Genomic DNA, 22,492 nt, shown 5'->3' on the forward strand with positions numbered 1-22,492 from the left:
AATTTTTCCAGTATCCTTTCTAACTCTTGCCCAAATAGATTGGGGGACTCTGTAAAACCCTGAGGTAAGACTGTCTGTCTGTATTGCTGCTTTGGCCCATTGCAGGGATCTTCCCACTCAAAGGCAAACAGGTCTCTACTTTCTGGATCAAGGGGACAGGCCCAGAAGACATCCTTTAAATCTACTACACTAAACAACTTATGATTGTAGGAGATTTTACTCAGGAGAGTGTAAGGATTAGGAACTACAGGGTGTTGAACCTGGACAGTTTGATTAATGACCCTTAGGTCCTGCACCATTCTCCAGCTACCATGTGGTTTCTGGATGGGGAGAATGGGAGTATTAAAAGGGGACATACATTTCTCTAAGAGTCCATCTCAAAGGAGACCCTCAATGATGGGTTGGAGTCCCTGTCTTCCTTTATTTTTTTTTTTTTTTTAATCTTCATTTTATTGAGATATATTCACATACCACGCAGTCGTACAAAACAAATCCTACTTTCGATTGTTTACAGTACCGTTACATAGTGGTACATTCATCACCCAAATCAATCCCTGACACCTTCATTAGCACACACACAAAAATAACAAGAATAACAATTAGAGTGAAAAAGAACAATTGAAGTAAAAAAGAATACTGGGTACCTTTGTCTGTTTGTTTCCTTCCCCTATTTTTCTACTCATCCATCCATAAACTAGACAAAGTGGAGTGTGGTCCTTATGGCTTTCCCAATCCCATTGTCACCCCTCATAAGCTACATATTTATACAACTGTCTTCGAGATTCATGGGTTCTGGGTTGTAGTTTGATAGTTTCAGGTATCCACCACCAGCTACCCCAATTCTTTAGAACCTGAAAAGGGTTGTCTAAAGTATGCATAAGAGTGCCCACCAGAGTGACCTCTCGGCTCCTTTTGGAATCTCTCTGCCACTGAAGCTTATTTCATTTCCTTTCACATCCCCCTTTTGGTCAAGAAGATGTTCTCCGTCCCATGATGCCAGGTCTACATTCCTCCCCGGGAGTCATATTCCACTTTGCCAGGGAGATTCACTCCCCTGGGTGTCTGATCCCACATAGGGGGGAGGGCAGTGATTTCACCTTTCAAGTTGGCTTAGCTAGAGAGACAGGGCCACATCTGAGCAACAAAGAGGCACTCGGGAGGAGGCTCTTAGGCACAACCATAGGGAGGCCTAGCCTCTCCTTTGCAGCAACTGTCTTCCCAAGGGTTAAACCTGTGGTAGAGGGCTCAACCCATCAAACCGCCAGTCCCCTATGTCTGTGGTCATGTTAGCAACCATGGAGGTGGGATAGGCGAATACCCCTGCATTCTCCACAGGCTCCTCAAGGGGGCACTACATCTTTTTTTTTTTCCTTGTTTTTTTTTTTTTTTCTTTTTTTTTTTTTTAACTTTCCCTTCTTTTTTAAATCAACTGTATGAAAAAAAAAGTTAAAAAGAAAACAAACATACAATAAAAGAACATTTCAAAGAGACCATAACAAGGGAGTAAGAAAAAGACAACTAACCTAAGATAACTGCTTAACTTCCAACATGTTCCTACTTTACCCCAAGAAAGTTACCTAATAAAGCAACATTTCTGTGAACTTGTTCCTACTATATCCATCAGAAATTAACAGACCATAGTCTTTCCTGTGCATCCCCAGAACGTTAAATAGCTTATCTGTTCTTCTTGGATTATTGTTCCCCCTTCCTTAATTGCTCTGTATTGCTAGTTCCCCTACATTCTACATTATAAACCATTTGTTTTACATCCCTGTCTTCCTTTAAGGGGAATAGGATATTGTTTCTGGCACATGACCTCCCCTTTCTTCTTTAACTTGATTTTAACTGGGGGAAATTGTAACCTTTCCCTGTTTCCTTCTTTTATCCATACCTCCTCCTTAATGTCCTTTTCATCTTCTTCAGTGAGCAGGGCCAAAACCTCAATTTTTCCATTCCTCAACTCTAAATCCAGTCCCATAGGTATTATTAGGTCACTTCCTAATAAATTAGTCCCAGCTTCTGAGATGTGCAACAAGGGAGCTATAATTTGATTATTTTCCAACAAATGTTAGTAGGCTCAAGAATGGGAACTTTAAATCCCTCCCCTTTTGCCACTGAGGTGGCGAGGGAACTGCCAGAGAGCCTGGCCCCCTTTTAAAGATGATTTACAGAGGAGTGAGCTGCTACAGTTTTTATCAAGAATGTAATTTCTTCTTGATATGGGCCCACCTTTAAATTTAATAAAGACTCCCAGTGGGCTTCTGAGATGAGGAGCCTCTGACTCTCCTAGTCCTTGAAATTCATTAGTGGTATAACTTGGCCCTCCTTCTGTAAGTCTGGGCACTCCCTTTTGAAATGGCCAGGTTTTCCACAGTGATAACACCCTTCAGAGTTCTGCATTCTCCTTGCTCCTTTATTTAAGTCAGCCCAGCCCACTCCCTTATCTCACCTCTGTCTGCTTCCTCCATTCCCTGCTTCTCATCTTTTCTTGACCAAGTGGTGGAGAGTGGTCATAATGACTTTAGTCTGTTGCTTTTGCTTTTTGTCGTCCCTTCTTGCAAATACTTTCTGTGCTTCCCTTAATAACTCCTCCAATGGCTTAGTCATCCATCCATTTCTGGATCTTTTCTGAATATCAGGCCAAGACCCCTTCACATAGCTGATCTTTAACATTCCCTGGGCTACAGGGTCATCAGGGTCCATACCTGAATATTTCCTCACTTGATCTCTCAGTCTTTGCAGATAAGCAGAGGGAGACTCATCTTTCTCTTGATTCACCTCAAAAGCCTTATCCAAATTTTGAGGCTTGGGTATGGCCAATTTTATCCCCTCTATAATGAGGTCTCTGAGATCCTTCATTTGTGCCCTTTCCTCCTTATCATTATTATCCCAGTTGGTGTCAGTACTTGGAAATTTTTGCTTTGCTGCTATCACCCCTTGCCCTGGCAGTTGTTGCCTTTCCCATTCTTTCATAGCCACCCCTCTCACCATTCCTCTCTCCTCTTTCATAAAGAGGATATTTAATATGGACATAAGTTCAGACCACATGTATAGGCTAGAGCCTAAGAATTGATCTATTTGCTCAGCCAGCCCCATTGGGTCCTCTATTAGCACATCTCCTTAAAATTCCTTACTTCCACACTTGTTAATGGGGCATCTACATACCCACTCCTTTTGGCCCCATAGTCACCTCCCTTAAGGGTAAAGTGATTCAATGGGGTGATGTTCCCTTACTCTCTTTCCTTCAAGAGTTTTTGGAAATGGAAAATTCTAAATATCCTTTTTCCACTGTGCTAATTCTTTCCTCAACAATTGATGGGTCATATCTGGTGGGGCAGTTGGTGCCAACAGGCCTCCTTGTTCCCCTGGAACCTGTATGGACTTGGTTAGGTCTTCAAACTCTAACAATTTCTGCCCTGGGAGAGAAAGGAAATCATAGGGAGGAGGAATGCTTAATAAGGGGTCCCAGGGTTTAGATTCTACCAATTCAGCTTCTGAGTTTGGATTTTATCTTTCACAGAGTAAAGAGAAGTTTTTTGTTCTTTAGCCAGCATGTGGCATAATCAGACTACTACTTAGAAAAGGGTTTCTTCTCATTAACATAAATTACAAGTTTGGCACAGAGCCAATCCTCCTCTGTCCCATACTTTGGCCAGAATACATCTAGCAGTGAAATGCTTTCTTCAGTCCAAATGTAACAACAATATTTAATCATTTTCTTTTTGTCCTTTCCCTTGGTCCAATTGCTATTGGTCCAAAATTTTAACATTCTACCTAGTGGACTGTTTGGAGGGATATCTCTGAGGAACGCTATATGTGCCCCCTTTTCTTCCTCCCTGGCCAGCCAACTGCCTCTACTCCCCATTCTGAGTCTTGTCTGGGCTTCTTTTTCTCAGTTCCTTTTGCTTCATGCATCTCTGGCCCTTTCCTTCATGGGAGACAGGAACAGCAAATTGGGACTTCACACTTGCTTCACAGTATGTCACATGTCTCAGTCACACACAATCAGCTTCAGACTTATCAAGAATTCCTGACCACCATGGCAATATAATATTTAATAGTCCTCTTTCCTTACCTTGGTCCATGCATGGAGTTGCCTGGTCAACCAGAGGCAGGCCTTTCCTTTTCCCCCTTTTCTCATCCACAACTGGCAGATCCAAGCATCTGGTCTTGGGCCCTTCAGCTGCTGGAGATGGACCCCCAATGGTGGACTCTGAGACTGCTCAATTGGCAGGGCATGCCTTCCCTTTTTCCACCTTGGGGGCCCCCTCTGAAGCTCTGGATCCTGGATGAGCTCCCAAGTTGTCAGAAATAAAGCAGACCTGTAAGAGAATAAGTGCTCACTCAATTCTGGAAGAGAAAAGAATTTATTTATGATCTTGCAAGATAGGGTGCACAGCCAGAAACATGGTGGGCTGGCATGCAGGAGGAAGAACATGGTGATCTTTTAATCTCCTATTCCTAATGCACAAGTACCTCCCCTGTTTCCCCATTGGCTGAGTACTACAGATGTTACAGCCTGAGAGAGCTACCTAGCCCATCTTTGAGATTTTGAATTGTACAGCCTATCTGAGAGAGTTCATTCAGTTTAAATTTCCTGCTAGGAGTTCCCACCTCTGATTATACCTCATATCTCTTTACATTCCAGTAACCCTGGTTACTTTTCCATATATGGAGCTGGTGTAGATTCTAGGATTACATCATGGCTCACTCTCTCTCTCCCCTTTACCACAGGGCTTGTTTAAGCTGGTTCTGCCACCATTTTCCCTATTCCATGTTACCTCTATGTGAAAGTTAAACTTAAACCTTTCTTACAATCCTGATATACATGTTTTGTTGGATCTGTTTCCCTGGAGAACCCTGATTAATTCACCATTAACTAATATCCCATCAATAGGAAATTAGATAAACAATTTATGCTAATTCACATATAAGAGGATTACTAAGAAATAAATATACTTTACTTATAAAAACAACATCCTTATTCTAAATGAAAGAAGCCTTTATTAACAGAGCACATGTTCTTTGCTTCCATTAATATGAAATTCTAGAACAGGCAAAACTTATCCAGGGTGGATAAAAACATTTGGACATCGGTGTCTTTGTGGGAATAGAGGTGGAGATTGACTGATGTGGTAAATCAAATTATGTACCCCAGTTTTAGATATGTCAGTCTTTAATCTACATTGCTCTGGGTGTAGAAGCAATTGTAAATAGAAACTTTGATTTTGTTAAGGGGTGGCCCAATGCACTGAGGTTTGGACTTTATCCAGATTACTGGAGGCCTCTTTATAAAGAAAACACCCTCCTGTGTGGCAGAGCTCAATGTGGGAAGCTTGATGTTCCCTGAGTATTTGTGGGTGTGGCCCCTTCTGGACATGGGGAATAATCACTGTAATTTTGTTCATGTCATTCAATTCCAAGAGAATGAGCCTGGGTGAAGGGGACTCCTAAGCAGAGCTAAGATCAAAGACAACAGGAAGGAGGGACCAGCAGAAAGTACAGGAGCCAGGGAGAATTATCCCTGCCCCCAGACCCCTCTGTCCACAGCAGGACCCTGCCCATTGGCCAATCCCTCGTTGAGGCTCCAGGTGCCTCTCACTGGGATGTCTGTGGCATCCTGCTGGCTGTCCCCATGCAGAAGTTGCCTTACTCCCTCAGCAGAGGCCCACCTACTGAGGGTCCTCCCCTCCTGCATGCCACACACACTCTGCCTCTGTCCAGCATGAGATGTCCAGTTTATTAGTGAATTTTTTGAGGATCAGGGACAGTGACTCATACAGGATCAAACTGCCATCTCAAATCAGGGCAGACCCCACCTAGTTTCCCAGATCATGGCTTAGTGAGAAGCAGGTGTCTCATAAGTCTGGCATGGGAGCTGCCTATAATGTGAGGGTGATTGTTTTTCCTCTCCCACTGCCTTAAATCCTGCCCCTTGAATTCACAGTCCCCAAAACACCCTTGCATCATTCCCAGTGCAAGAGTAACATTTTAAATGCAACTTTAAAACTGTAAGCAAACAGAAAATTGTAAAATGTAAACTTCTAAGCTGCAAACAGGAAACAATGGAAGCACCAATTCTCACAAAGGAGCAATTTGTAAATGTAAAGTGTGCAAGCATATGTAAATATAAAATTTTCACATTTCCTATGTGTCACCTAGGAAACAGGAGATAACAAATTACTGAAGGTCTCCAAGCCTGTTACATGTTAACTAAAATAGTTGGCTCCCTTTGTCCCTAATGGGTTTAGCCAATTAAAGAATCACTGAGAGACTGCCCCAAACCTCCCAGATAGATGGGCCTTTTGTCTATCATTTTGTTGCCTGTTAGCTGAAAAATTATCTCTCTTTGTCTCTGTACCTGGGTATAAAACCAAATTGGAGAAACACTTTGGGGAAGCAGATTTAGGAAAATTTCCCTTGCTTTCCTCCAGCATAATAAACCATCTTTCCTCTTCAGCTGGGTTCAGTGTGACTTCTATTAGCTGCTTCAAGCAACAGAACCATATCTGGGAAGTGCCCCTTCTTCAGTTTGATGACAATGAAGGGATGAAAACATCTGAATGACATGCTGCTCAGTGGGCTCCTGGACCCCTGAGGTAAGACATTCATAAGCCTCAGTTCTATTGTCAACAGACACATTTCTCTGAGAGCTGGATGAGAGAGATTTTTGCTTCAGCATCCAGGACCCCAAAGGTGGCTGGCCATGGAGGAAAACAGGTCTGTTGAGTGAGTATGTTTGGTGAATGAGTGTGGATGTCTTGTGAGCATGCTCAGGCCTTGTTTTCTTTTGTTTGTGGGCCTGTTTGTTTCTTCTTCAGTGAAACAAACTCCTGCTGGAGCTGTAAGTGGGAAACCAATTTGTTGGGCACTAGTTGGCCGTAAGTTCATGCCAAAGCTGTTGCTGGAGGGCACAGCCCTACACATGGAGGAATAGCCATTGAGATTTGGTTTAGAATGAAGGAGCCCCTGGCATTAAGGGAGGTCACTGAATTTGGTGCCTAGGTTTATTTGAGTGCTCAGTGGCATATAAATTTATGCCAAAGCTGTTTTTGGAGGGTAGAGCCCCTGGTACAGAGGAATAGCCTTTGGGACTTGGTCACCTAGGACTTGGCTTTATTTTCTTGGTCTTGTCTTCTTTCTATATATTGGTTCCATTTGGTTCTTTTTTCAGTGATTCACAAACTCCTGCTGAAGCTGTAAGTGGGAAACTACACTTGGTTGGGCACTCAATGGCACATAGAAAGAGACATTAAGACTTGGTTTTAAAGGGAGGGAGCAGCCCCTAGCATTAAGGGAAGTCACTGATTTTGGGTGCCTAGGTTTTAGTTGTTTGGGTGCTCAGTAGCAGATAAATTTATGCCAAAGATGTTTTTGGAGGATATAGCCCCAGGCATTGAGGAATAGCCATTGAGACTTGGTTGCCTAGTACTTGGCTTTAAATTTTGTTCTTGTTTTGTTTGTCATTTGCTTAAGTTCTGTTCTGTATTTTCTTTTGTCCTGCTTTGCCTCAAGTTATCTAAATAATGTTTAAAAAATTGGAAACAACATAAGTGAAAAATCTAAGAAAATTAAAGAAAATGAACTTTTAAATTGCATTCTTAAACATTAAAAGCATTTCAGATTTCAATGTATGTGTATGTATGTACATGCATACATATTCATGTATCAAATAGTATCATTTAGTGTGGCCAGTCAAATTGGTAGACCACACATATTTGGATTTGATTGCTGGATTGTATTGCTGGAGTATATTGGTAAGTTGAAGGGTTTTGAGTCATCTTGATTTTTTGCGGTCGCAGTTGACTTGTCTGGGGGGGGGGGTGGCGGCCGGTTGCCAAATCCCAGGCTCTCAGGATTGCTCGGAGGGTACCGGCGGCGGGGGCTCCTTCCCGGAGGCGAGGGCGAGGCAGGGGACTTGGCCAGGTCCCCGGCGGGGACGTGCAAAGTATGGAGGGCGGCGAGAAAGGAACAGGCGGGACACGTTTCTTTTAGGGTGAAGAAGCCAAGAGAGTTTATTAGGGGAGAGTACAAGCTTATATCGGGCGTTTAGAGGGCGGGGTAGCTGTAGAGGTTAAAGGCTTGGATTGGTTCTGAGAGGGCACGGAGGTTGATTGAAAAGGGGCGAGAGTTGCTCCGGTAACGGTGTCTGGCAACAATGTATGCGCACTGGTGGTGATGGGAGTTGCACTGGCAATGGGGAGTGTCCGGGCAAGATAAGGGGGTGGGGAAAAGGCGGTTCCCTCCGGCAAGCCTCCCCTAACAGTGGTATTTTGGGTGAGGAAATGGGGCCTGCCTCCGGCCTCACTTTCCCAGGCCCGGGGGGCTGTAGAGGGCGCTGTCGCCCGTGCCCACCACCCTCCCCAGGGGCTGATCAGGTCCCCCAGCCCGGGCCCGCCAAGTTGAAGCACGTAATCAGTGTCCCGCATTTCCCCCTTCTTTTCTAATTAAAGGAAGAAGCTTACCGGAGAGGCCCGCTAAGGGATGAGGGAAGGGGGAGGCCGGGGAGGGGAAAAAGGGGTTGACGGTGGCTCAGCGAGGCTGGAGCTCGGCGTTGGTGTGGCGCCCGGGCGCTCGACAGGGGCCTTGCTGCTTGCGGGATGGACGAGGGTGGGGGGTTTAAAGTTGGAGGTTCAGAGAAGCTGGAGCTCGAGGTTGGTGCGATGTTCAGGCGATCGAGAAGGGCCTCGCGGTCGGCGGGCTGACCGGTGGCGGTGAGGTCGTGGAGGGTTGGTTGTCATCTCGGAGTAGGGAGCTTCAGAGGTGGCGAGTCGCTGGTACTGGACTTGCACGAATGAGGAGAAAATAGCATCCGTTTGTTTCCTTACAAGCTGGACAATTCTGCGGATAATGCAGGGTCCTAAGGTGAGAGCTAGAATAATCATTAGTAGGGGGCGGAGGAGAGGGAGGAGGTAAGGGAGGAGGGGGGTAAAGATGTGGGACCAATAGCTGGTGGCTTCACGGTCTCTTTTGCGTTGTTCCAGTCCCTCTCGGACCTTTTTTAGGCTGTCTTCGGCGAGACCTGTGGAATTGGCATATACACAGCACTCTTCTCCTAGGGCGGCGCAAAGGCCTCCTTCTTTGAGGAGGAGAAGGTCGAGACCTCGGCGGTTTTGGAGCACGACCTCAGAGAGGGAATTGACAGAATTTTTAAGATGGGAAATAGCGTCCTGTAGGTGACGAATGTCCTCGTCAACGGCCGCCCGGAGGTGAGTTAGGGCGGAGCCTTGACTGGCTAATGCAGCGATTCTGGTGCCAGAGCCTGCAAGACCTAGGAGGGAGGCAATCATGAGGACGGTGATGGGCTCTCGCTTTTGCAGTGGGGCAGAAGCTGCAGTTGTTTCCAGGCGGAGGAAGAAGTCTTCCTCGCTGTGGTATAGGACCCTAGGGATGAGGACAATTAGGAGGCAAGTTTCATTAGTTGTATTGAGGGTTTGCACGTTAAGGCAGGGGGTAAGCCCTGTAGAGGAGCAGAGCCATTGGGAGGAGTTATGAGGAATGAGAAATTTTGCAGAGCTGCTGGGAGATGAGTAGTCGGCGCAAGCTGTGAGGTTGGGAGAGTTACTTGAGCGAGGGCGGATGCACTTTCCTGTAAAGGAGACTGAATGAAAGGTTAGGGGGACGGCAGAGGTATTCCAATTGCATTCCGAGGGGCTGTCCTCTGTGTTTTCTGAAAAGGAGAGGTTGGAGGCTACTGGCTCATACAGGGGGGAGGAAGTGGAGAGGCAAAGCCAACAAGAGGAGGTAAGATTGGGGTTGGAAGAATTCACTGAGGTGAAGGCTGCTTGGATAAGGCTGAGGAGGGGAGAGGAGTAACGAGAGGGTGGCAGAAAAGGTTGGGGTGGTGGGGTTGGCGATGCACTGTTTGCAGCTGAGGTACGGCTTCCGGTCGCACTGCTTGTACCTGAGGTGCGGCTGGGGGGCTGTGGAAAAAGGGGGTTAATGACTTGGTTGGGACCTATGCCAGAGGGTGTTCTTAATGCAGTATTTTGGCCTGGTTGGTTTGCAGCCTCTTTTTTTATGAGAATAAGTGATCCTGGGTCGGTTCCGTCCTTATAGATTCTGAAGCCCCAAGTTCGACCGAGTAGCCAGGAGGGATTAGTGGGAAGTTGCACGGTAAGATTAAGGTGAGTGCAGGTACCTGTGGGTGGAAGGTGGGAACTGTCGTCCGTGCTGAAATAAACAGGCTCATCACGGGGTTTGCAGTTCCAGGGGGCCCAGCGTAGGGTAAGATAGTGATCAACGCTAGACGGCTTCCAACCAGTAGCTAGTGTCTCGCAGCCCCAATAGGCACAATAATATTGATTGGGGGCATTGCAATACGATTTTCCAGGGTTGGAGGCTGGGCACATATAATATTGGTGTTCATTACTGCCAACGGGAGGGTTGGGAAATAGATTAGAGGCGTTGACGAGAAAAGAAGGTTGCCCTGCTGTAACATGGGTTTGTATAACTGTGGAATCTTCCCACCGTGCCAAGGTCCATTTCCAAGGCTGGTAAGGGGAGTGGGGCTGGTAGACAGCCTGGGTAGAAGAGGCGAGAGCCAGCATGATCGTTAGAAGGGAAGCAATGCTTGGGTGGGGGTTATGGAGGTGCAGGGGGCTGGCTTTTGCCCGTCTATAGAGGCGTATAATCTCTCTGATTTCTTGTTTCTCCGGGGTTTCACTTGGACTGGGGTCCAGGCTCAGGCGTACTGTTGTCATTTGGTGCACCAGGCTGCGGAGACGACGGCGTTCTCGTCTCGTCAGACGCGTGGCTGCTGGTGGTGGGTCGGATTGCTCTTCCTGGGATCCAGATTGGCTGTGCTGCATCATCTGGGAAAACACAAGCAAACCCGTGCCCCTGGGCGAGGAGTGGGGAGGGACCCTTCCAGGCATTATTTTCTGGGTCCTTCCAGTAGACCATCGGGGCCTGGGTGGGCCTATATGAGGGCCCCCAATGTTTATGTAGGGGCGAAAGCCCTTCTTTGTTGAATGTGAGTAGATTAAGGTGAATAAGGGCTGCTATGATAAGGTCCCCTGGAGTTGCCTGGGGGAGCATTGCCCTTTCTTTTTCAATTTGTGTTTTTAAGCGGCGATGGACTGCTTCCACAATGGCTTGCCCCTGTGGATTATAAGGGATGCCGAAATGATGGGTGATGTTATATAACTGAAGAAAGGCCGCAAAGGAGGCACTGCGATAGGCAGGCCCATTGTCCGTTTTTATGTCCCAAGGGACTCCCATGAAGAGAATTCCTTGTCTTAGGGCCTTGATACAGTGTTTGGCCGTTTCCCCGGCGAGGGGGACTGCATAACACATGGCTGAGAAGGTGTCAATCATTACATGTACATACTTGAGGCGCCCAAAGGACGGTACATGAGTTACATCCATTTGCCATCTAGAATTGGGTTTTAGGCCTCGTGGGTTGACTCCCTGAGGTTGCAGGGGGCCAAGCGGCGCAAAGGGCGCACAAGTTGCACAATTGCGGACAAGATGTTTACAGGTATCTAGGGGGAGGCCACATAAATGATGCAATGACGTAGCCGAAAAGTGAAACCTGGAATGCAATAACTTAGCCTGGTTAACAGCATCCCCCGGAGGGGCTGCCGTGTGAGTTAGCATAGCTTGGGTATTCTGAGCTGAGACCACTTGGTCTACTATACTATTGCCATTAGCTAAGGGCCCCGGAAGGCCTGAGTGACTACGAATGTGGCTAACGAACCAAGGATCCTGTCTATGCTCTAAGATGCTTCTGAGGTCAGAAAGTGCTTTATCGATGGCCGAGTTCCTGGGGAAAAAGGTGGAAAATGCGAGGACTCGGCAGACCTGATACGTGTAGAGGCTGTCAGTGAAAATGTTTACTGGGTGGTTGCAGTGGGCGTTTAGCGCGTATGACACTGCCAGAATTTCCCCCACTTGGACTGAATGAAGGTTGACATAACTGAATAGGCGGGGTTCCGGATGGTCCTGCGAATAAGAGAGGAAGGCGAAACGGGTTTTGGAGGCATCAGTAAAGACGGTAGTGGCACCCGGGATGGGTGCAGAGGAGGGGAAAGGATGGAAGGGGCTGCGGAAGGGAAGCTTGGCGAGTCCCTGTAACAGCCGATGGCTAGGATAGTGGCAGCTGAATTCCCCATGAAATCCTTCTAAAAGGATTTGCATGTCCGGGTTGTCACATATAAGCAGGCGGGTTTGGCCTGCGTCTAGGGGCCAAACAATTTTTTCTGGCGGCTCTCCGAATACATGAACAGCCAGGGTGACTAGATCTGAAGCTAGGCTGATCCAGAGCCGCACTGCGGGGCAAATTTTTCTAAGCCGGCTTTTAGCAGGGTGCACCCAAAGTAGAGGGCCTTCCTGCCACAGGCAGCCCATGGGTGTGCCGGGCGTAGGAAGGATGAGTGCTATAAGATTGCCCTCTTTAGTGCTGAACCTGTTGAGACAGCAGGCGGTGAGTGCCCTGTTAATTGCGGCAATGGCTTCCTTTGCCTCCTGGGTGAGCTTAATGCGCCGGGAGATTGCTAGCGGCGGGGCTTCAGGGACACTCAGCAGCATAAAGAGTGGTTGGAGCTGCGCGGTGGTGATTGGCAACGCAGAGCGGAGCCAATTGATCTGGCCACAGAGCTGTTGAAGCTCAGTGATAGTGACCCGATCCAGTATGTCCAGCTGGGGAGCGGACGGGGCAATGGTTCTATCAATACTAAACCCCAAGAAGGCTAATGGTGGCACAATTTGAACTTTATCGGGCTGAACTGTAAGGCCGAGGTCAGCTAAATTAGTGGTGAGGTCTTTGAGGATTAGAGGAAGCGCCTCGGCGTTCTCAGAGGCCACCAAGATGTCATCCATGTAATGGATGAGCATGGCCTGCTTTCGCAGGGGGGCCACTGCGTGATTAATATACATTTGGCAGATGGCCGGACTGTTACGCATCCCTTGAGGGAGGACTTTCCATTGGTACCTGCTAGCCGCGCCCGCGTGATTGGGGACGGGGACTGTAAAGGCAAAGCGCGGGCGGTCTCGCTCATGTAGCGGGATGGAAAAGAAACAGTCTTTGATGTCAATGGTGGCTACATGATAGTGGGCCGGGATGGCTACCGGATGGGGGAGGCCAGGCTGCGGGGAACCCATGGGAAGAATATGCTTATTGATTTCCCGCAGATCATTGAGGAGCCTAAATTTCCCTGTGGCTTTTTTATGAATAACAAACACTGGCGAATTATAGGGACTAGTAGAAGGCTCTATGTGGCCAGCGTCTAATTGTTCTTGGACAAGGGCTTGGAGTGCCACTAATTTATGCGTGGGAAGGGGCCACTGCTCCACCCATATAGGTTCCTCAGTATCCCACTGCAGAGGAACGGGCGCTGGAGGTGTTAAACGAGCAGTGGTGCACATTATTGGGGGGGCTGTGTGGTAAGCACTGCCCCAGAGGCAGCGAGGATGTCACGGCCCCATAAAATTTGGTCTATGGTGTGTAGAAATAACGGGCGGAAGGTGCCTGAGTGGCCCTCTTCATCCTCCCACTTAATGGGCCCTATGGCCTGAAGAGAGGTGGAGGTACCAGTGGCTCCCACTACCGAGGGACCATCGAGAACCATGCACATGGTGGCATACTGAGCGGGCATGCAAGAGACCTCTGCCCCTGAATCGAGCGTGCCCGTGTACCATTGCCCCTCTATTCTTAACTTACGAGTAGGCTTTTCTGGAGTGATAGGGACTGTCCAGAGAAGCATTTTACTGCCGGTGAAGTGATTAGTTTTATTAGAACCGGCCGGCACGCTGCCTCTTAGGGGCGGGGCTGAGGCTTGCCCCGCTTGGAGTTTAAAGCTTGCTCAGTGCCTTGGCGCTGACTGCCGTCAGGGCACCAGGGATAGCAGAGGTTTTTTAAGCTATCCTTGCTAAGATCTCTGGGGCTGCTCTTGCAATCGCGCGCCCAGTGATAGCCACGCTGGCAGCGTGGGCAGGGAGTGGGAGGGGGGGCGCCCATTGCGCTGCCTGAAAGGCGGGCGGTTGACCTCCGCATTGGGGCACTCCCGGGCAAAATGGCCACTCTGCCCGCACTTAAAACAACCGGTGGTGGCGGCTAAGGCGGCAGTGACAGCGCCAGAGACAGCCTGGGCTAGGGACGCGGCAGCTGGGTCAAAGGCGCTGCAGGCGAGAACCCAGTCATTTAGACTTTTTTCCCTCAAGGGGAGAATGGCTTGCTTACAGGGGGGGTTAGCCCCTTCTAGAATGAGTTCCCGGGTGAGAGCTTGCTGGGCTTGGGGGTTGCTAACTTTTCTAGCACAGGTTTCTTCGACCCTGGATACGAAGGTGGCGAAAGGTTCGTTTGGCTCCTGGAGGAGCTTGGTAAAGTTGTCAGGTCGACGGGCAGAGCAGTTGGCAAACGCGCGTAAGGCGATGCCTCTGAGGATAGTCCAGAAGGTGGCAGGGACATTAATATAAGCAGACGCATTTAGAAACGCTCCTGTGCCTAAATAGGCTTCGGGGTGATGATAGACTCCAGTGGCTGCGTCTTGCTCACTTTGCTTAGCTGCTTCCGCCTGGAAGTGAGCACGCCAATCAACAAACTGGCCGGGGTTAAGAATGGAACGGGCAAGCGAGGCCCAGTCTTGGGGGAGGCAAAAGTCCATGCCGAGATCCTGCAGTATTTGGGAAGCGTATGGGCTACCTAACCCGTCCTCCTTGATGGCCCTGCGAAGCTGCTTGATAGTATCAGAGTCAATGGGATACCAGTCATACGGTTTCTGTGGTGTGGTGGTAAGGTTAAGAGGAAAGCAGCGAAAAGCACGAGAGAAAGGAGGACGCGCTTGCAGAGGGCTTGGCGCGGGAGTGGGGGTAGGGGGAGCGTTGCCCCAAGGGTTGCCTTGAGGTGTAGAAGGCAGCCAGGGGTTGTTAGTCGGCAGGGTGGGAGGAGCGGCGGCAGCTGCCGGTAGCGGCTCCGAGGGGGAGCTCGCCGAAGGGGGAGGCGGAAGTGGGAGGCCCCAAGCGTCACGAGACGGCGGCGCGGTGGGAGTGGCTAAGGCATAAGATGGTGGACTAGCTCCGTCCTGTGAAAGGGCGGGGCCCAAGGCATAAGATGGCGGACTAACTCCACCCTGTGAAAGGGCGGGGTAAAGCGCATGCGGTTTCCGGCCCAGCTTAGGGCTGACGTCATCGCCGGAGCACTTCCTCCCCTCGATGGAAGAAGAAGGAGGAAGTTCGCCATCTTGGCGAGGCTTAGTATTGCTTTGTTTTTGGGGGGGGCGACTTCGAGCGCGTTGTTAATCTGCTCGACTAAGGACTCTGTGTCCGAATCGTGGTCTACATTAGTATCGCTGTCTGAATCTGTTGACTGGGTTGATAGGGCCTCCTTGGATTTAATGGGGCCTCGATCAGGGGGGAGGGAGCCTTGAAGGCAGGAGCGGACGGTTATTAAGGTGGGGAGCAAGCCGGGAGGGAAGCGCTTGCTCTCATGTTCCATGGCGTTGGTGACCCGATCAATAAGGCGATCATAAGTAACAGGGTCCCAAAGATGGCAAGTGGTGAGCCATGGGTTAAAGGGCAGCAGGAGGTCCCAGTATACTTGCAGCTGCCGGACAGACACCTTGCAGCGATGTGTGTCTAGGAGACCCGCTAGAGCGCGAACTTGGGGTGCTTGGCGTGCAGATAGACGATTACCCATAGCGGAGGGAGAAAAGAAAAAAGGGGGGTTGATTATTGAGTAAAGAAAATGAGGTAAACCGTGGCCGCGAGGCCGAAGGAGACGGTGAGAATAGAAGGCAGGACCCTCTAGTAGCAAGAGCAGTTTGGGGGGGGGCAGTCGCAAAGAGGCACACCGCGCCAAACAAAGAAACAAAGACACAAAGGACCACAGCAAAGTAATGGAGGAGAAGAGGGAAAGCTACTGGAGGAAGAGTGTTAGGAGGAATGGGGGAGACATAGGAAGAGAAGACGAAAGGTAGTCGGGGGCAAAAGCTAGGTTAATGCGGGAAAGGAAGAGCGGCCCGGGCGCGGAGCGGCGTGGGAGAGGCAGCTCCAGACGTGGAGCGGCGAGGGAGAGGCGGCTCCGCGGGGCGGCGAGGGAGAGGCGGCCCTTACTTTGCAGGCGAGGAGAAGGGGAGCTGGAGAGGCGTCCGGGCGAGCGGGTGGTTTTACTGGACCGCTGCGTGGAGAGGACTTTTAATCCCAGGGGCCCCACGTTGGGCGCCAGTTGCGGTCGCAGTTGACTTGTCTGGGGGGGGGTGGCGGCCGGTTGCCAAATCCCAGGCTCTCAGGATTGCTCGGAGGGTACCGGCGGCGGGGGCTCCTTCCCGGAGGCGAGGGCGAGGCAGGGGACTTGGCCAGGTCCCCGGCGGGGGCGTGCAAAGTATGGAGGGCGGCGAGAAAGGAACAGGCGGGACACGTTTCTTTTAGGGTGAAGAAGCCAAGAGAGTTTATTAGGGGAGAGTACAAGCTTATATCGGGCGTTTAGAGGGCGGGGTAGCTGTAGAGGTTAAAGGCTTGGATTGGTTCTGAGAGGGCACGGAGGTTGATTGAAAAGGGGCGAGAGTTGCTCCGGTAACGGTGTCTGGCAACAATGTATGCGCACTGGTGGTGATGGGAGTTTCACTGGCAACGGGGAGTGTCCGGGCAAGATAAGGGGGTGGGGAAAAGGCGGTTCCCTCCGGCAAGCCTCCCCTAACAGTGGTATTTTGGGTGAGGAAATGGGGCCTGCCTCCGGCCTCACTTTCCCAGGCCCGGGGGGCTGTAGAGGGCGCTGTCGCCCGTGCCCACCACCCTCCCCAGGGGCTGATCAGGTCCCCCAGCCCGGGCCCGCCAAGTTGAAGCACGTAATCAGTGTCCCGCAATTTTTCTTTTAGGTGTTTTGAGGTTTTGAAATTACATATTTTTCAATGAAAAGAAATCACAGCCATTCATATTTATAAATATGTAGATTTGTAAAATGTTTCTTTTTAATGCACTTTTATTGAGACATGATCACATAACATACAGTCATTCAAAGTATACAATCAGTTGTTCATTTCTCCAGAAAAAAGAAGACAAACATTATAATGCATCACTAATATGGACTAACTATAATGTGTAAAATGTTTCTTAATGATATTGTTGGTTTGTCTCTCCCTGTATTCTGTAAGTTGTTGGAGGGTAGGACCAAGCAGAAAGCATTTGACTGTTGTTCTTATAATAAGCAAGTTTCTTGTTCACCATCTGAACTTTCTAAGTACATAGAAATAACTGCTCTCCCTCCCCACACACATAAACACATTGTAAATACCTTAATTGTAAACTACAATGAAAAAATCCCTATGTGTATTTACTTGGTGTCTGTGTGGGGAGAGTTATTAGATAATTTTGTGTGTAGTAGTCAGATTCTCTTTTTTCATACCATGAGTCATTGTAGATTTGTAGAAATTGCTGTCTTATATTGTAAATATCTTTTACTTAAAATTATAGGTCAGAAGTTCTTTTTTTCTCTCTTTTTTTCTTGTGAAAATGTAGACCACACTAGACTGTTGAGTGAGATTTTTAGGTGACTGTATATACAGCCATTATTTCAGTTCTTTTTAGAACATCAGTTCTTTTTAGATGTATAGACATTATGACATTACTGATATATTTTCATTGGTTTCCTTCTGTTTTTACTGGGTTCTCAGGAAAGATATGGACATATTGAGTATTTTGTGATTTTATGTCTATTAATAACCAGTGCTTTTGCTTTATATTCTTTCTTGGTTTATAGAGATTGCAGAGATGCACATGTTCTGTAAACATTATGTTACACAAAATGTTTGAAAGATTTAATTTATGCAAATATTTATGTTTTAGAGCTCTGTATGTTGGCTTTTTGGGTTTATTGTTAAACAGTTGTGTTTTATAGTACTTTATACCATTTCAACTGTGTAAATATATAAAGATGGTGAACTATTGGTTCACCTTTGTGTAATCTTCATTGGATTGCTCTAGCTGTTATAGACAAATTAATTTCAAGAATGAGTTGGCCTCTTGGAGTTATTTTTGTTATCTTTATATATGTTGTCATGTTAGGGAGAGAGAGTGATTCAAATATACTTTGCCATATTTTCATTTAGAAGAAAAATTGCATTGGAATCATTAAATGTTCATGTCTTCTTTATATAAAAATACCTCTGTGTATTTAAGTTTCATGTAAGTACATATTATTTTCCAGAAAGTATTTAGGTTCAGGATGTGATTCACTTTCACAGAAAACGTTTTATATAATCTAAATTACAGTTTTGTGTTCATTTGTTGCATAGTGATATTCAAGACAACTTTGTAAGTGATGGGTAGTTAAGATTTAATTTATAAACATCTGAGTATTTCTAGATATATGGAGTCTCACAAAGTGTAATTTTCTAATATATCATTGTAAATTTGTAGTTCTATTATTCTTTGCAATTGACTTGGCAGTGAAGTTGCTGGAAAACAGGGTCCTGTTGCTACAAAAAGTTTATCATATTTTTTGAGGAGACAAGATTTAAGGCCTTTATGCCATTCTCATACAGAAGGCTGCCATTGGAAGTATATTTCATTTGTTAAACCATACCTAAAAAACCATGCAAATTCATTTGGTAAATTTATTGTAGATAAACTGAGCATCGTGATTTTTTGCTGTTAACATTCAAAATATAAATTACTTTGTTAAAGAGATTTTATGCTACCTGTTGGAACTATACACACTTCTTCTGTATGTGTTCCCTTGATTGCATGACAATATTAAGACAACTTTGTAAATAATATGCAGTTAGTCATTAATTTTTAACACCTAGTATTTCTAGATGTATAGAGTCTCACAAAGTATAAGTTATAAATACTTCATTGTAAAATTTCATGGTTTCATTCTTTCATGTGAATGTCTTAGCAGTGTAATTGATAAAATTGTGGGGATTTTGAGCTGTGTATATTTTAGTATATGTTTATACATTGTTAGGGGAGGGAGAAAGGTTTTGTGCTTTCATCATTGCAGTATTAGTGCCTGTGTACATTAAAAACTGCTGTAACTAAGTCATACTTTTTTAGTTGTATGGAGTTGCTGATAGGTCATTCTATAAATATACTTTTTAACCATTATGGGAAAAGTTTTGTATAAAGAAAATTTTATTCTACCTCTCTGAACTATACAGTTTTGTATTTGATTGCACTGCATGACAACATTCAAGACAACTTTGTAAAAAACAGATAAATATGCCATTTTAAGAAATCTAGTATTTCTAGATAACTTGGAGTCTCACATGGTATAAATTTGTAAATATCTCATTGTAAAATATCATAGTTACATTCATTAACATCTGTAAATGTTTTGGCAGTGCAATAGATAATTAATGGTTGACTTCTTAAAGACTATAAAACATTTTAGTATTTGTGCAGTGGGGTTTGGAGGAGAGGAATAGGAGATTGCCACTATGTCTACAGAATGTTGTCTTCTCATAAAGAGGGGTTTAGATTATAACCCTTGGGCTTTGGTATACTTGAAAAAACAAAGAAACAATTAGAAGACAATTATCATTTTTAATCCAGTTATATTCAGAGTTAGGAAACATTCAAATTGTTAAAAATCATTGTTATTTTGTTACACTATATATGTCTGTTTGTACACATGTTGAAAGAGTGCATGTATGTGGTCTTGACAGATCTGTGTATGATTTTGTGTGTATATGCATAAACACACATAAAATTAGAAACAAATGACACTGCATTTTAAAAAGGGTACTACCTTATTCATATTTAGTGATTTAAATTTTATTTTTATTTTAAATTTAACAGTATTTTCTAAGCTTACAAACATTTCTGTTATAACCAAGTCTTTGCTGATTTTATATTACATAAATAACACAGTCATACCAATCTCTCTAGTCCATATATGTATGTGTGTGTGTGTGTGTGTGTGTATATAGATAGATGGATAGAATTTCTGTGGTTATGAACAGTTTTTGTTTTTTTCCTTGAGGTAGTTATATGTTGTCATAATCAGACACAAATGTCAAAAGTTGTTTTATACCTCTGTTGTATGTAAAATAATTTTGGAAAATTTCTTCTAAAGGTATTATTCAGTAGTGATTAAAATATAAATCAGTATATCTTTTCAAACAGAATTTTAGCAATGACAATCAATTAGCATGTGTAATTTATGAAGAGGTATAATTTCCTGCTGGGGGCCTATCCTCCAATTCTAGAAAATTTACAGAGAAGAAAGAATATTTTAGATTGATTATAACAATAAACAATAACTTGTACATCTGAAAATACCCATCAATAGGTATAAAAGGAAGAAATTATTGTAGACTGTTTAACCAATAAATACAAACTCTGAAAAAAACATTCTGGAATATAAAAGTGTTGGTAGTATTTTAAGTTCAAGTTTAAAATGATGTTTTTGAAGAAGCATCAATTAGTTGTCTATGTTTGCAAAGGTGTGCTGCATGTTGCCTCTAGTTACTCTAATTCTAAATAGTAATTAATCCACACAGCATGGGGAACAATTTAGTAATTCATGATCATTGTTACAATGGTGATTATTTTACTGTATTTTGAATTTTTTGTACATGTATGAATTTATAAAGTAAAGCATTGCATGCTTTATATGTTGGTATACTGCTACCTGAGAAAATTTAAAGTGAATATGTGATTATATGGGAATAGAAAATTGTCTGGAAGAATACCTGGCAGAGAGGTGGAAAAACAAGAACTGCTTCTATGTTCTGCATTTGAATTTTAAATGTCATTTCAAAATGAACACAAACAAAAGAGGGAGTTTTAAAGAGACAGTCTGTATGTCCCTTAATCCTTGCCTTTCAATGTCTTGGGGGTTCTGACTGTTTTATTCATCTTTGTTTTCCCAGTGGCTGTTACAAATGTTTTTTGGGAATTATGCAAAGAACATGCAATCTAGAGACTAGTTCAGCAGGGTCTTAAAATGTTAAAACAAAATATATTGGATCACCTGAGGAAAGAAGAAGCTAGATGATGGGATTGGAGGGGATCATGAGGCAAGAAATACATTTGCAGATAACCCAAGTACAGCTGACATCATCAGAAACATTCACCCTTCAATGGAGAATTTCAGTTCATAAGTCTTAATTTTAAACCATAGGGGATGACAGTTCCAAGAGGGTATATTTTGCCATCTTTTTTTAATGCCAATAACAACACCATCAGTGAATGATCTTTTGCTGCACTCCTCACTGAAGGATTCTTCACTTCCTGGAATAACCTTTGGATATATGATTGTGTTGACCACAAGGGAAAATGATAATGTTGCTTCTACCACTACTTTCACCAAAACTAAAATATAATCTTCCCAAGGCTTGCAGACTCCTCCTTCTTTTTATGTGTGGCAGTAGGCACTCCTTGAAGATGAGAAAAACTGGACTGAAAAATGAAAAATTCATATTTATAAAGTGACCCAACATTTATCATCATAATGAATTCTAACCAGGCATGTTGACTGCTTTCATTGATGCCATTGACTAAATCCCTGGAGCCTGAATGGCAGAGGCATTAGTACCCAGAGAAGCTCAGGGTGATGGAATGGACAGCTCCATCTCAGTGGTCTCATAAGTGCAAAGTACATGTTTCCAATTCCCACTTATCACTGGATAAATTTTGAAAGCTTAGTCATAAAAATTATTTTCCAGTAAGTTTAGAAGACATAGCAATTTTTAATTAAAATATTTTTACTTCTGAAATATCTTTTCTCCTCCTGATTATACTCCCCAGTTCTATCTGCTATTGATGGGATTTTCTACACATTCTTTTGGGGTATGTTCATAAACAATATAGAAGTAGTGTTTTGGGGGATCATAATTTATTTTCCCTTTTAACCCTTTCTTGATCCCCTTGTAATTTGGTTATATAGCTTTACATCTCTTGGTAAAAGAGATGTAAATTTATTGATGACATGTTTTTCTTTAATAGATCCTTATGTTTGCTACCGATTTTCTCTGCAACAAACATGCTTCTGTGTAAATTATTTTGAATCTGTCCCACTACTTTCTTGGAGTAATTCCTGTGAATTGATACTGCTAGGGCAAAAGAAAAGGAAAATATGCAATTTGAGTGAATATTCCTTCTAAATGTAAGGCAGTCAAGCTTGCTCATCATCACATTAATAGTCATTTGTATTTCACTTCCATGTTCTCATTTTTCTTGGAATGTTTTCATTTCTATTCAAATAATAGTTACTTTGTACTGATTTCTAAGGGCTCATTTATGATGAGCAGTGTCAGTCTTCTGACTTTCATACACTGCACAAGAAATAGCATGTTTTCTTCACATTTAATTGGTTCTACTGTTTCATTTTTGATTGTTCAGAATTTGTTATTCAGATATAACTATTTTATGTTGCATGGCTTTTGAGTTTTATATTTGTTACAAATATTTACATTAGTGTCATACATATATTTGTCTGTATTTTCTTCTATTTTCTAAGAATTATTTCTATCACTTCTTTATGCATGAGTCATTACTTTGTTTTAAGACATTAAATTTTCAGAATTAAAAAATGAAAAGCAGTTTGGGT

The 22,492-nt window shown here is 44.8% G+C and overlaps 1 protein-coding gene across 3 annotated transcripts in view; it reads left to right on the forward strand.

Annotated features, from left to right (window-relative positions):
- LOC119531486 (zinc finger protein 705A-like) overlaps positions 1 to 22,492 on the forward strand; it is a 231,384-nt gene that overhangs the window by 17,600 nt on the left and 191,292 nt on the right. For all 3 annotated transcript variants that reach the window (XR_005216319.1, XM_037832782.1, XM_037832781.1), the window contains exon 2: positions 6,461 to 6,599. The gene's annotated coding sequence lies outside the window, so the exon portion shown is untranslated. The remainder of the gene's footprint in view (positions 1 to 6,460; positions 6,600 to 22,492) is intronic.

Source organism: Choloepus didactylus, chromosome 4, assembly GCF_015220235.1.
Source record: "Choloepus didactylus isolate mChoDid1 chromosome 4, mChoDid1.pri, whole genome shotgun sequence".
Taxonomy (NCBI): domain Eukaryota; kingdom Metazoa; phylum Chordata; class Mammalia; order Pilosa; family Megalonychidae; genus Choloepus; species Choloepus didactylus.